The sequence below is a fragment of the Stigmatopora nigra genome, chromosome 16 (assembly GCF_051989575.1).
Source record: "Stigmatopora nigra isolate UIUO_SnigA chromosome 16, RoL_Snig_1.1, whole genome shotgun sequence".
NCBI classification, from domain to species: Eukaryota; Metazoa; Chordata; class Actinopteri; order Syngnathiformes; family Syngnathidae; genus Stigmatopora; species Stigmatopora nigra.
Genome location: NC_135523.1, coordinates 7,734,713 through 7,750,847, shown reverse-complemented (window position 1 = coordinate 7,750,847; position 16,135 = coordinate 7,734,713). Strand labels below are relative to the sequence as shown.

At 36.6% G+C, this 16,135-nt stretch overlaps 1 long non-coding RNA gene across 1 annotated transcript; it reads right to left on the bottom strand.

Moving 5' to 3' along the window:
* Positions 1 to 1,599: 1,599 nt before the first annotated feature.
* On the bottom strand, positions 1,600 to 15,917 carry LOC144209836 (uncharacterized). Its single transcript, XR_013329254.1, has 3 exons — positions 15,841 to 15,917; positions 3,813 to 4,038; positions 1,600 to 1,973 (listed from the first exon to the last, which is right to left on the bottom strand). It is a non-coding gene; the product is annotated as an uncharacterized LOC144209836 (long non-coding RNA).
* Positions 15,918 to 16,135: the final 218 nt, after the last annotated feature.

The following is a 16,135-nucleotide window of genomic DNA, read 5'->3' as shown; positions in this document are numbered from 1 at the left end:
TAGCCTAAAAATACCAGTAGTAGTCACTATGTATTAATATCTGTATTTTTGAGGAACTTGCATGTTTCCTATAAAGCCCTATATGACAACTACCGAGGGAATATCACCACTTTTATTTAATGCTGACACAATGTATATGTAAAAATGCCCCCATGACATTGAACCAACTAAACATAGGACATGTTCTAGCTACCTGATCAGTACTGCAGAGGTGCATAGGGGGTGTATATGATCGATGTCAACGCCAGAGTGGGTGTCGGATATACAAAAAGTTATTGGGTGGCTGTGAACTGGAAATAACTGACAAGGCAACTCGTCAGCTCTGCACTAGAACAGGAATAGCTGGCCAGATTATTTTCAGATGTAATATACCTTATGGATGAACCAAAATATGGTCAATATGGGCAGGTTGTAGCCAAAATTATATACTGTAATTTAAAAATTCGAAGCAACCACCATTTTGGACCAGTTTAAACTATTTTGGTCCAGTGCAACTTGTATGTAGTTTGTTTTCCATATGTCTTATACAGGATAGGATTTAAAAAAAAATATATATATATAAAAATTAAGCCCATAATACTGCAGTTTTTTTTAAAGAAAATAATTAGAAATCCTTGGTGTACTGGTTTCCATTTATGCTGGCATCGATCATAATGTGCCCCATTTCCTATGATGCAGATTGTACATGTCAAAGTCACCATTTTTGCTTTTAAAGAATACCATAAAAAGGGTCACTTTCCAAGTATAGTGCTAAATAACATTCATCATTAAACACCTCTCCTTCTACAAGGTGAATATCAATGTCATTGCTCCTTTTTCTGTCTAATGTGATCAGAATGAACAATTTCTCCTTTTCCTGATTAAATGTTTTATTAGTGAAACTGTATCGGGGGACTTGAGATATCTGAAAATGAGGCCTGCTACACTATCACAGGTGGATATTAAATACTCTAAGACACACAAAAACAGGATCTACACATATTTACTATACGCCAAATCTTTTATGTTGCGGAAAATCTTTACTTTGAATATTTCAATAATCTATTCCAGCTACTAGGCTGAACTCCATCACACCTGAATACCCTTGGTACTAGTAGTCATATGATTCATGAGAAAGTAATGAAAGAGTTGCCTTCTAGTGGTCTTTTTATAAAAACAACAAGATCAACACGTTGCATGTCTTTAAGCATTTACAAGACTGATCTGAAATGAGCAACAGGGGCAAAATAAACTTTTAACCCATTTCGTTAAACTTTAATTACGCCAAGATCTCCCTCAGATCAATTTAAGATTAGGTAAAATGATTTAAGTTTTCAATATGGAATTTTCATTTAATAAAAGATTATTGACACTGCATTTGTGTATCTAATAAGTAATGAGTACATTTTGTGCTTCATTTGTTTTTATTTATTTTCTAACTAGTAACGTAGATCTTTCCATGCCTCAACACTACTAGTCGAGCTTTCACATTAGGGAGTAATCATCCATTAAATTATAATTGAAATGACTGGAAATGATTCCATTAATGTCCCTCCAAGCAAGCAGAAAAGCAAAGTGGAGACAAAGTGAGTAGAAGGGGGCAAGGGTATGTATGGCGTTTGGGTTGGAGGGGGTTGGAGGGGGGGTGTTCCACTGGGCCAGCCAAGCAGCAATTGCTCTGCACAGTTGAGCAGTGGCGATAAGCCACAAAGCAGATGCCTGCATATCAAGTGTTTTGCCTTCATTGCCCATTTCCAATAGCTCAGTCCTGATTTGCCTAGAGGCGGCATGTGTTTTTTTGTCAGTGGACTTGTGTGTATGGCACACAGTGTCTGAAGTCTGCTTGGATTAGTGGGTGTTTGAGAGAGAAAAAAAAAGCACAGTGTTTTTGAAAGGGGTCATGCTGGTTATTACCTCGAAGCAGTGTCTGTGACAGAAGAAGTGCAGGAGGCATCGATCATGTGTGGCTCAGCAAATACAGGCCATTGGAGATGCTGCAAGAAGACATGCCAGTGTTTTGACTGCTAAGTGTTTGATCGAGTGCTGATGGAAAACAAAAATATAATAGAAGCTACTCTGTTGAGTTCCTATGGGTAGATAAGGAGCATTTTCACAGATTAGGCTCAGGTTTCTGCTCATGTGTTGATAAAAAATATCTAAAAGTTTTTTTTGGGGGGGCGGTCACTGGCAATGTTTAAAAACAAAATAACAACAGAAGTCATGACTAGAGCGAAGGAACTCAATATATTTATGTTGTTATCCAGTAAAATTAATTGTTTTGCTTTTTGTATGGGGCATTCAACCATAAGCCATATTTAACATAAGGTTTTGCCTCATTTGAACACTTTTTCAGGCATATTCAATATAATATAATGCCATCCATCTTTGGTGGCGGTGACTCGAAGTGTGACTGTGTGCACAATGTTTAGATGATTGAACATCGCTCTGATGTAAAAGAGGAAGACACACGACCAAAGTGTTGCAAAAGCTAAATTCAAAGTTGCACTTGTCTATCCATTTTAATTGCTGTTTAAAAACACAAATAAAAAAAAGCATTTTACTGAAGGCTGAAGGTTATTTTCCCTCAAACATTATCACAAAAACTTTGGCTTCCGGCCTCGTGCAATTAATTTTCATGTTCCATTGAGTGCAATCAAAATGTGCACGGACATTTAATGTGTTACAACCAACAGCTCAACCCATTGAAAAGAAAAAGTGAAAATAATTCACTTTGCTTTGATAAAAGGGAATTTACCAATTTAATTAAATTACTTTTAAATAGGCGCTGTCTGACAGAACTGTTGTTATAGAAAAAACACTAAACAACAACAAAAAAAAGAACTTTCTGACTGCCAAAAGCATGTGTATCTGTAGATTTTGTTGTGCAGGACTCCAAGCACAAAAACGCAGGTTGTTGTCATGCAACCACTATCACCAATATTGCTTCTGCTAGGTAAGCACAGGTAATTCCAGATGAATGGTATGGAGTTATTGATTTAAACAGCAACACATCAAACTAATCTATGGTTTCAGGATTGAATGCAGAATTTTGGTCTCAACTGACCACAATGCTTTTTGACATGACTCCTCTGAATTATCCAAATGATCATTTCAAACCAAGGTGTCCTAGTTTATTACCAACAGCCACCTTGTGGAAGCAGTGATCCCAGCTTTTTTCAGGTCATTGGCCAAATTCTATCGTGGAGTTAGGGGCTGATTCTTCGCTTTTCTTATGATTACTGGGATCCCGTGAGTTGATATCTTACATGGAAATCCAATACAAGTGGGGTGGACCACCATGTTTGTCCTCTACCATTTTCTAATGATTGATCGATCTAACAGTGGACATTTTTTCACCAAGCTTCTTGGCAATTTCTCCCCAGCCTTGTCAAGTTTACAATTTCTTCTCTGGTGTATGGAGTGGACATGTGTCTTTATGCAGCAAATGACCAGAAACATGCTTTTTGTTCAGGATATTAGTGGTGGACATTTGAAGGTGCACTAACAGGTCTTTGTAGCTCAGAATTCTAGCTGATAGAGAGGTGTTCAAATATTTTTTGGCGGCTATATCAAATGAAATGTTAAAAAAAAATCATATATTGTTATTTCTGGATGTTTTAGAGCATCCTTCTCAGATTAGACCTAGTACATATACATGCATTTATATATAAAGCTCAGGATTAAAATTGGACACCATGTCATATATTTTCCACTGCATGTTCTCCTTCTATGTCTGAAACTGGTTAGGGGTCTGCTGTTCTTAATACGCCCACTTCTGCGACAGTGCATTAACGGCTGCCACCAATTGTCTAAATCATTCTCACAGTTCTTACCTTCATCTTTCTAACCTTGAGTTGCTGACAAACACAGTGATCACCTCGGTCAAAGCATTTAGAAGGCAGTTGACCTCTTCCTCGTTTTCCTTGAGCTTTCATTGCATCTTATGTTCCAGAGGTTTAAGATGACTTTATCACTCCCGCTACTACATCAGGGCAGAATGACCATTATGTTTGGTTCTATAGCAAGCCTCCACTGTAGCATCGCCATATTATAATGTTCCTGAAAGATAAAATTATACATTGACTAATGAATTTTCAAAAACATTTTAACGTGCTCCTTAAATTTGATGTCATAAGTCTCAGCTACAAATGGAAGTACAGTCTGACGCTAATCCTAATCAATATTATATAGGTCTAAAACTATGAAATTCATTTCTTCATTTGACTCACAATTTTGATAATGTTAAACATGTCCATTCACTTTTTATTAATAGAATTGGCAAAAAAAATAAATGGCCATAATTTCAAGTTGTAGCCATTACAATGCAACATTATTTCATCTCAATACAATACAATAATGCATTCTACAGTTTGTGAAGCCCGCAAGGAATCGCAATGTCAAATAACAAAGTGTGCATGGAATGATTCACAAAAAATAACTAGATGTGCATGGTTGCAGAATACCAACTTGCATCTCAGCATTTTTTTAAATGAAACAATGAATGTGTTGTCAAAAAGGCTGAGACCTGTTCCCAAAACGTTTGTGTTCAGTTATTTACTATATATTGCACCACATGCTCTTTAAAAATAACTCTAAAGTATTTTTTTATTAACACTGAAGAGGGTAAAAATGTCATGGCTGATGGAAAATGGAAACATGATTTATATTTTGACTTCAATAGTGTTTTATTAAATAATTTTTCAAACACAAAATTTGAATGTCAGCTAAATAAACTTTCATTGCCAGTGTTCTTTATAGAAGAGTTTTCAACAGCATGTTAGCCACTATAAATCCAAAGCATCCAATGTTGTCCTGAGACAATTAATCTTTTATCGCGACTATACAAATGCATGACAAACACAATGAGTGGATTGTACACTTGCGCAAAATATTCTATGTTCTTCTATTGAGGGCTCATTTCATCCTTCTCATTTATTCCATGATTAAACTTCTTAGTTTGAATAAAGTCTAAGATAGCTTGACACATGGTTGTTGAAAGCATCCAATCCATTTTAGAGTCAAGCCAGTAAAAGAAATGATCAAAACAGTATTTCTCAGCTAATGAAGTCGTAAGGGCTTGAAATCAGTATTGAAATTCCATACTCTTAATCTCAATAAAAAACACACAATGTGATTTTTGGGTCGTTATCATCTTTTGATGGTCATTATAAGAAAAAATGGATTGGTAGCATGAAGACCATGTGACTTCTAAACCCCTTTTTTAGCGTTCTCCCCACAAAATAAGTTTAAATATTTGCATAAGGTATTTCCTTGGTATATTTCACTCACTTCTTATTTCTATTCTATCTTGGAATTGCAGGCCTTTCAATTGCCATCAAAAAGTTTTTCTTCATGATGCTATTTTTCATATCTCCACTTGACGCTTCATTGGGGTAGAGCTTTGCCTGTCATTTCATGGTGTGGCGGCTCTTGTCAGTTGCATGAGTGACAGTGGAATCAAAGAGGATTAACCCTTCCTCGCCTTGCATGAAGAGGAGATGAGCATCTTGTCAGTGTTTGCATCCATTAAAACACACACACACATTCCCTCATCCACACAGAATGACAAGATACTTGTGCAGCATTTTAAAAAGCACTGCAGTGCAATGGAATTATGTAAATTTTATAACAGCATCCTAAACTTTATAGCCACTTTTTTAACAGTTAAATAATTTTAGTCTATTTTTTTACTTTAAAGATTTAATAATGTTTTTAAATAATTACATCTATATCTTGATTAATCCTGTGTAATCGTGTAGAAACGTTTTTTTCTCTTAGTGCATGTCAATCATAGCATTATTACTGGTCTCGTTAGTTGATCATAGTGGGGTGCTTCATGGGTGCTCATTGTTTTTTTTTTGTGAATGTGTCAATCTCATGGCAGAAACCAATTCCTTGCTCTGTATGTATGTATGTATGTACAAATCGCTTCAGTCAGGTTTGCCATACTGCAAAACATTCTTTTGTACATGTGCACACCTTAATGCCGTAGAGGATTTTAGATATTTTACCAACACCCTGCTCTCAGAAAAACATGTACAAGTTTTATCCATAAATTGCAATGTTGTCTACTAGCCGCAGTGTAATAGAGCAGCTTTTATATTGAACCTGACATTGTGTATTCACATCCCAAATTTGAATGGTAAATGCAATCATTTGATAAATAACTCCTAGTGTAAAACAATCATAATCCTCTGCACTACAGGAGACAAGTATACTGAAAATTTACTGTGAGCAAGATGATTCACGGTGACCATTTTTAAATGAGAAAATCCTGTCTCCATCTTCAGCTTTCCCTTTCCAGAAGAAAGTATAGCCGCTAGTTCTGCAACCAACCCTTCCTCACTCAAGTCTAGCCCCGTTGAGCACAGTGATGTCAATGCTGTAGAATGCCAGTTCTGTTGTAATAAAGGAAGTCCGTCTCTCTGGTCTTGTGGAGATTTCTCAGGTCCTTAAGGGTCCGAATGTGCCACGATCCAAGGGTAAGCTTCTTAGCCATTCTCTATGTTGTTTCACTTCTTTTTGTTTGTGTTCAAGCGCTGAATGGGTAAAGCTGTTAGACGCGGTAAGCTGACAAACAATGTTTGGCTCAGTCTCCTGGGGGAATGCCGAACTACTCTGTCCTTAGAGAGAGAGAGCATCTCTTGCCGCCAAGTCACCTGCGTGCAAGGTTGGATCTACAACTGCCAGTGGTTAGCTTCATCTATTGCTTCGCCTCTTCTCCATCAACACGAAACTTTGGCAGAGAAGGGACAGATGCACAAAGAAAACCTCTGCAGAACTAGATTGTAGTGGGAGAGCCGAACAGGGCCAATCCCACTCTCTCGATTTAGGAAGCAGGGTTGCACTGGTACGAAGAGAACGTCACAACTGGAGACTTTTTCGGCTGCATTGGATGATCACAACACTTGTAGTTTCTTGCCATACTCTAGGCTTTCTACAACGCCTGCTGAGACTGCCTTCTACACCATTAGTTTTGTAACTTTTCGTCCCATTATAAAAAATACTTCCTACACAAGATACTATTAAAACGATCAGAACCTCTAAAACTATTAGCACACCTCTGTTTTCATCCATCCAGACATTGTCACCAGTGTCACGGCTAAGATGTAGCCACCCCACACCCCAAAGTGACTCGGAGATAAACCTTAAGAGCACAATTTTGGAATGTATGAGTAAACAGGAAAAACACATTAAGGCAAACAAAAAGAATCTATCCTCGAATTACAAATGAAGACCTTTACTAATAAATACCACAACATTTTATCTATGGATAACAGCTAAAGACTGCAAATATATTCTAAAACTCCCAAGCAGCAAAGTGGCTGCAGTGGCAAATGTGCCAAAACTATGAATTTTAATTAATGTTAGAAAACCACTTTGTTAATTTGAGTGTGTGAAAGAAAACTGAAGGTTGATCAAATACAAAACAAATAACATTAACCCAAAAGGCCCTTATACAAAAACAACTTCTTAAACCAGATGATCTTCTTGTCCTTAGTTTCTTGATGGAACAGCAGTTAACATTAAGTGTTGCATATACATATTTTTTCCATTTTACTTCCTGGGGGAGATTAACTACAGGTTCAACTGTAGGACGCTCACTAAAGCTGGAGGAAGACTTGAACAGCTGCTTGACATGTTGCCAGAAACAAACAGCCGCTCGTTCACTTTGTCTAGCATGTGCCTTTGTCCTTGCATTTCCTCTTCATAATAATGCATATAACAAAGTTTTATGGTCTTGTGTTTTTAAAAGGTGGCTACTGTTTTGGGGCAATAGTGTACATCGTTGATTAGATCCCATGATCCACACTGGCTCTTTTCCCTTGTTAAGACTTATAAGATCAAACTTACAAATAAATCCCATGAGACATGTTCTAGCTGCTGTTAATCATTTCATGTAAAACATCTGCTTCCTGCACATTTGCTTCTTATTTATTTTCAAACACCCAATCGTTGTTTAGCAGTGCGCTATATGTACTAAAAATTCCAAATGTTACCACAAGTTAATTCATGTTGGTCAACTTGTGACATGGAAAAACATGGCCAATTGAAAATAGCTGTGAGGTGAGACAAATGGAGTCGTACCTAAACAAAAGAACTGTTTTCGTACCTTTGATTTTTCGTAAGTAAAGCAGTACTTTATTTGTAAATTGTGTAAATCATTCCACAGTCCTAAAAAAATTTTTTTCACCTTTTTAAAATTATCATAGTGTCCCACTTTGTATGAAAATGTGAGAAACGGACAAAATTGTAGCAACATTATTCATTGTATTAAAATTAATAACATGACCACATCCTCACAAGGGTCACAGGGGATGCTGGAGTGTATCCCAGCTGACTTTGGGCCAGAGGACACCCTGAATCTGTGGCCAGATGAACGCAGGGAAGAGCCCAACAGCTAAAGACAGCTGGGAAAAAACTCATACATTTATCTAACAACCTGCAACCTTTGAGCACTATTTGGGAAACGGCAACTGTGAAGCCTCGGCCTCGCTTCGTCAAGAGTGTCTCGATTCTGCTGGAGTTCACCAGCTCAGCCAACCTGCACTTAGCTGAGAAAGTACTCTACTTGCATGTGACCGATAGCAGCTCCAGTGGCGGTTCAGATTGAGAGGAGGACTAGCTGCAGCACAATCACAGGGCACGGCCAGTTTTATTTCTTGTATGAAAAGTGCATGAGTGAGTGTGTGCGTCCTTAAGTGCAGCAGTGTTGCTATATTGGAAAGTAACGGTTGATGCGAACGTGCTTCTGCTTGTTTGATTTTCTGATAGCCACGTGACTTCGGACATAAGCATACTGACAGTCCATTCTTAAAGGGGAATGAAAATAGCCCATAACTATTGATACAGCATGTGCAATTAGTGTGAGGTGTTCCCTGACTCTTTAGTTGAAGGAGGGACCTATAGTTGACAATATAAAGCTTTGCTTTGTGCCCTCAGGGGCGATGGCAAACTGTTGATTTTTTAATTTTTTTTCATAAAGTAATGATGCAGGAATTCACTGAATGCCATTGCCTATGGGGGAGTACATGGTGACAGTATAGTAGGATAAAAATCATCTCCATGATATTTGTTCGGGGGTAAAACTGCAAGTGAAATCTTTTGCTCGACACATTATAATGGAAACCGAAGAATGGATTTTAATGCAATAGAAGAGGGCCTGCATACATTATCGGGGCTTTTATATTTTGTGCATTTATACTGGTCTTTGAAACAGATTCTTTCATGTTTGTAGAATATTTTTGGTGCAAATAATGTATCCACTACTTTTGGAAGGTATCTCAGGCTCTTATTGCACTTCCAAAATAGATATGATTGAAAAGCAGAAATACATTAGATGAGGTTAGTTTGCAGGAGAAAAGAACATGAGCGGTGGAACTCAACAAGGTAATGGATTCCATGCACTGGATTTGGAAGTGTGCTAACTACAATTAAATGCTTGATGAGCATCAAATTAATTAAATTTATCAGTATAGTATAGAATTACCATTACACTAGTTAACAGCAGTTATACAAGTACCGTATGTTCCCGACTATAAGGCACACTTAAGTCTTAATTTTTCTCCAAAATAGACAAGGCACCTTATGACACAGTGTGCTTTATATATGGAAATAGTCACTTTATAGTCGTGAAAATATGGTATGTAAAAATATTTTATTGGCTTAAGGATGCATTTGCAGTTTTACCACTTATTCAAAGATATGGCAACATTTTGTATATGTATTTATTTGAATGGGTACCAAGGCTACATTCACACTGAAGGTCAATTGCAATTTATTTGGTTATTTGCAACATATATCTGGTATTGTTCATGCCATGTGGACTCTTTTTTTCTTCCAATTCCAAACTGGGCTCATTCGTGTGTGGATAAAGAAAAGCTTTCTATCTAACACCTCTGCATTGTGAGTACAAGAATGCAACCTATACGTAATCAACGGGTGAAATACAATGAAGCTATATGTTTCTTTCAATGTATCGCACATGAATCTATGAGGTTAAACAAACTGTTGGCATATCTTTTAGAATGAAATCCTAAATTGACGCAAATATGACCACGTTTACAGAAACAGTGACGTCAATTCCAATGGTTAGGATTCCAGTTAAAAGACATGTTGTTATGATGTCATGTTGTTTCTTGGAAAGGACAAGTGGTCTACACTACAAGACCAAAGCCTGCACAATCACCACATAGGTGCTTCCAACCATAAAGAGCAGGACCCAAACATCTGATCTCAACGGGAAGCGGGATATGCACTTGTAAACAGTCATCATGACAGAGGCACAATATATCATAATCGTCTGCTCTGAAAGGGCAAAATAAAATAAAAATAACTTGTTCCTGGGTGGCAGCAAGAGGACAATATATTTTCCAAAAATCATTTAAAGTGACATATGTGTCACCCCATTCTGGGCATGATGGGCTTGACTCTTGCATGGGATAATCTGTGTGATCCCTAAACACATTTTTTTTAATGGATCACTTGGAAAAACAACCACAACTGTAATAATGTGCTTTATAATTGAGCCACCAACCTTCCTACCAATGGTGGCGGGGTCTCTTTATGTTCTAATCTTTTTGGGCAACTGTCCGCAAAGGGTCTACTAAATCCGTACTGAAGAAAACAATTATTGTGTTTGCTCGGAAGGTTAGATAATATGAAATTTCAAACATAAGCAAAATTGTTCTGAGTAAGCAAAGGTGATTTAGAGATGAGTCTGCCTTACTCAAACTGTCACAGGAGGCATGCATCATCACTTCCTTTGACACATCTGAAATTGGTTTCAAATGCCCTGTGTGTACTTTTAGATCCAGGGTGACATTTTGTTGTTTCATTCGGAAGACTTACATTGTAAAAGGACGGAGTTCAGTTGATGAGTGGCAGTGGAAAAACAAAAAAAAACTTTGTTGAACTGATTCTATTGGGAATATTTTGATTAGTAAGGTTCAAAGGCAGTTCTCATGAGATTTAGAGCAAGTGATCATAATGTCAAGGAGGAGGCACCCATTTACAAATGTTATAAAAGACCCAATTTAAATGTCAGTTTGTATTTGAATTTTGTTTTTTTTTTTGGTGGTGATGAGGGGTTGAGAATTTTGGTCAAATGTCATTTCAAAATATTACAGCTTTTATGTGCACATTCTGATCCATCTAAAGAAATTCCTGTTCATGATTGTTCCACCATGTTTAGGGCACTAGTTCCGTTTGAAGAAACACGCCAGACTTCACCCTCAGGATGGTGTTTTTTTTTTATTGGAGAGTAGAGTTGTATTTGTGCCAAACACACCATTTGGAATTATGAACACAATTAATCTTAGTTTATCAAACCGTAACGCGTTGCTCCAAAGTGTTTAGAAGTGTGTGTTGGCACATCTGTTCAAAATACTCGACTCTCCCCGCCCAAAAAGAAACCGAATAATCAAGAAAGAGAATACTTAACGTATTTGGCAAAGACGTGTTGTATACATGAATAAAGATTATATTTTCACTGGATTAAAACTGCATGGTTCAACTACCTTAAAACACAATTCAGATGTATTTTTAGCACAGTTTGGATATATATCAAGGTAGTATTTGGTTCCGTATTAATTTACATTTAGTAAATGTAAATGCATCAAGATCAGACCAAATTAATTGAAAATATCACATTTTCTCACATGCAGTTTATTTTCTGCTTACGACTAAACCACAGTACTACAAGAGTGAATCAGATAAGTAAAAATAAGTTACGCAAATTCAGCTGAAGCAACAAACGTTCCACCAAAATTCTCATTCTGTTCAATGGGAGATTACTAATGAGCAAACAAAATCCTTTTTTTTTAGGAAATTGATTAGTTTGGATAAACAATAACGTCCAATTTCCATCCTTAGTAAATTTGACTACTACTGAAGAAATTGAACCACTTCAGACTTTTTATATCTAAAGTCAAGCCTACACCTGAATTTAACAATTAAGAAAATAAAACATTTTTGCTGTTATGAAAAAGCAAAAATGTATCCTATAATACAGCGAAACATGTTGTCCTGTATGTTATAAATGCGCACTTGACCGATGGCTGCTTCCTTGCAACAAAGTAACATGGCAAAGGCCATATAGGGTATATTGCTTGATACACAGAAATTGGTCTATATATGCTTGTAGGGCATGCATCGAAAGAAATGCACAACTGGCAAAAAGCCTGTGACGTTGATGAATGCTGTCCTCTAAGTGTTAGCTAAAATTATCTGATGAGAAACAGCACATGCACCACTTCACAAGGTTGACACCAAAGGAGAACATGCATGAGAGTAAGTAAACACATAGTAGTTCTTTCTGAATGACTAGTAACTTTAAATTCCATAGTATACAAACAACACAGTGGTTACAATATACTGTATCATTATGCAGTGAAGCAAAATAAAACAATTTCACAATTAGAGAACGGCAGGACGTGTGTATGACTGGGAAATCAAGCAAAATATAGATTTGTAATTTATTTGGTATAGGTTTGTTTGCCTGGGTTCGGTGCGGGCATGCGCGGGCTTGATTCCCACTGGTGGCGATATTATTGTGAGCCTATCTTTTGTGACCTATGGCTGACTGGTGTATGTAGGGTGTAGTCTCCCTTTTCGCCCAAAGTGTGCTGGGATAGGCTCCAGCAACCCCTGCAACCCTTGTGAGGATGTGTGAGATGGAAGATGAATAAATGATTTGATACTTTATATTAAATTTGTTTTTGCTATGAAGATGCGCCTGACTGAAATTGATTTAAAGTCCTACTATTGTCATTTTTTCACACTAATTGAATTATTGAATCTGGATCAAACGGTATGCAAAAACAATTTTAATGACTCTCAAAGATCCATATTGTTTAAACTGTACTAAAATTGCTTCTGATCATATTGGAATAAGACAATATGCTTTTTAATTATTCGTTTAGCCAGTGTGGGGTGATTCAGAAACATTTGCATTTGATATATTTTTCTTTTTAAATTGTTAAACAAGATTCTTTCGGCTGTAAGCACTTGATGAAAACCTTTGTCATGTGCTAATGTGGATTATCGGAATTTAATGATATTTTTTAATTACAATTATAATTAAAATAGTACAGATTTGGGGAGTGGATAAGTGAGTGCTTGAGAGAGTTTTGGACACCAAGTTTATTTCTTCATTCATTCCTTTGTTTAACAGTGGATTAAAAGTGGAATAGGGATTTGTTTTCTTTATGATATTTTAAATTTGAAGTTACCCTTTGTATATTTAGTATTGTTATACTTTGTTTAGGATATAGCACTATGTTTTTTTGTAATATTTAGAATAATACACATATTTGCAGGGGTTTAGATGTTCAGTCATTTCTATCTCTCTAAAATTTCCATCCAAAATTTGCAGTTTGAGAACTACAAGGTACTTGACTGACCTCGTGTGGTCACTTTCCTTTTCTACTACCAAGATTATGCCATAGTGCAATATGATTCTAATTAAAGTTAAATGCCTTTTCGAAACCATTTATTGTGACTATTATTATTGTTAATCATATAATAACTCATATGACTAGTAGTAGTATTCTTTCATAATCATTTTGATACTATTCATGTTCAATGACATGTGGCCCGGTGGGCTTGAGTGGTTAGCGTTTCGGTCTCACAATTTTGGGGTATTGGGTTCAAATCCAAATCAGTCGACCTGTGTGGAGTTTACATGTTCTCCCAGGGCTTGTGTGGGTTTTCTCCAGGCACTCCGGTTTCCTCCCACATCCCAAAAACATGCATGGAAGGCTGATTGGACACTCTAAATTGCCCTTAGATTTGAATGTGGGGGTGAATGGTTGTCCATCTTGTGTCCTGCAATCGGCTGGCCATCGATTCAGAGTGTTCCCCGCCGCTGGCCTGAAGAAAGCTGGGATAGGCTCCAGCACCCCCAGGTGACCCCTTTGAGGCTTAGTGAGTCAGAAAATGAATGAATGAAGGAAGTTTCAATTACTGTATTTCACTGCATGGGCAATTAATCAAGTTAATGTTGTTATGTTCTTTTATTTTACATTATTTAACAAATTAGAATCATAATTATACTCTCATCTCATCTTATCTCCCGCTTTTTCTGAAAAATACAGGCAAAGGTATCACAATACACATTATAAACTGTTTCATGTTTTTTATGTTTGTGGCCTGAAGCAGCCATCTTGTTTTAGTGCCTTGAGATGAATGCACATTGGCATGGAAATATGGAGTAGATAAATATAAACAGAAGATCGGCGAAAACGTGTAACACATTGTGATGACATGCTAAAAATGGATGTCCATTAAGCCCATTTGAAGTAAATGAACAGATAATAGCAATATGAGAAATTACCATTACCATCTATGACTCATCAGCTTTTAAATCTTTTGGCAGGTTTCCAGAAAAATGTCCAATATTAAAATGGCAGGCTGCCAGAAAGACAGTACATTTTCATTTGCTTTGTGCAAGTAAGGTAGATATTAAATATAGCCCAGACAAAGTAATAGCTCACATCACTAATGGCTGTCGCATTAAAGTGGGCTTCATGATGGAGAGATGATTGCCTAAAGTAAGGGGGATGTGTTAAAAGCACCATAGTTTATTTAGTGATCATGGGTGACTGAGGCCATACAACTGTAGTTTTGTGTGTATCAATCTGTATCACTCAAATAATTGGACCCAATGAGGCTATTTTTAATGAGATTATTTAAATTAATTATACATTTCTATTTTATGAAGAACGTTCTACCAAGAGGTGACTTATCTATGACCAGGATCTAGTCTTAAAACAAAGTATGTGATATATTTACTTGTAACTGCAGGGCTTTGTGCAAAGTGACACTGTCTTTGCTTCCTAAAGTCTTTGCTTTTTAATGACAATAAATCTAAAAAAGTTATAATAGATTTATTATGAAAGTCCTCCTAATGGAAGCCATGGTATTCAAGACCCATAAGAACTTAAAGAGATGAAATAAACAAAATACTTAACATGGTGATCACACAAAAAAATAATTTCACTGTAATCATGAATCAAATTAGGCCTACTAAAATTATATTCTGCACCCTATAAAAATACACTATATATTCTGCATAATAAAATGAGTGAACTATCTTCCAGAGATTATTTTATTTTGAAGAATGACGTGTAGCCTACGTATTCCACAATCAGCATCAGCACCACTTAAGTCAAAAAGTGCTCTTTCTTAAAAGTATCCACTAGAGGGCGCTAAATACACATTTAATACTATTGACGTGAGCTATGCAGTATGAGCGTGCAAATATTCTTACCTTCTTTATGGAAATGCCCTTATTTCTTTGAAATTATGATGAATTAAATGTCTTTCCAATTAAATATATGATTCATCTGCAGTGTTTCAAAGGTATTTTCAATTTAACAGATTTCAATAAAACACTCTAAATTGCCCCTAGGGATGAACATGTGTGTGAATGGTGTCCCTCGCGGGGCCTCCATAATTGGCTGGGATAAGATCCATCACCCCCTACAAGTCTTGTGAGGATAAGTGGTATAGGAAATGAGATGAGAGGGAGATTTCAATAAATTACATTTTCAAATTACTCATTCAACTCTATCATTCTCCAGATTATAATGCTTAATCCTAACTAATCTGGGCATAATGTAAAAAGGGAAACCCAGTTTTACTATTTGGTGGAGCCTGATGCGGACACATGATAAAAACAAAGAAAATGCCACAAAATGTTGACAAGATAACAAGCACTGTAGTAGTGGAAGTGCAAGTGACGCATCACCAAGCAGAGCATCAAAAGACAGATCACCTCGGGAATGAATGCTGTCAGTTGCATTTGCCAGTGACACACTTTTTTTCTGTTTGAACACGTGAATAAGAGGTGCATCCTACCAAATAGAGGTTCTCTTGGTACTTCTCTTCAGCAGTTTGTAGAAGTGGAGTGTGAGCATGACAATCCCAACACAAAATTGGTCCTATGAGCAGAAAACTCAAATCAGTATGGTTAGAATACTACTGTCATCGTCCTCACTGGTGTTTCTTATTCACTTGCATTAACATTTTTAATTCATCCACTAGACTCCATTCATATTTAAAAAATATATAACCAATTTAGCCCAGGTCAATATCTTCATCAAACCTTATAACTTTCATGGCATATTTAATTCCATGGATGAGACTCTCTATT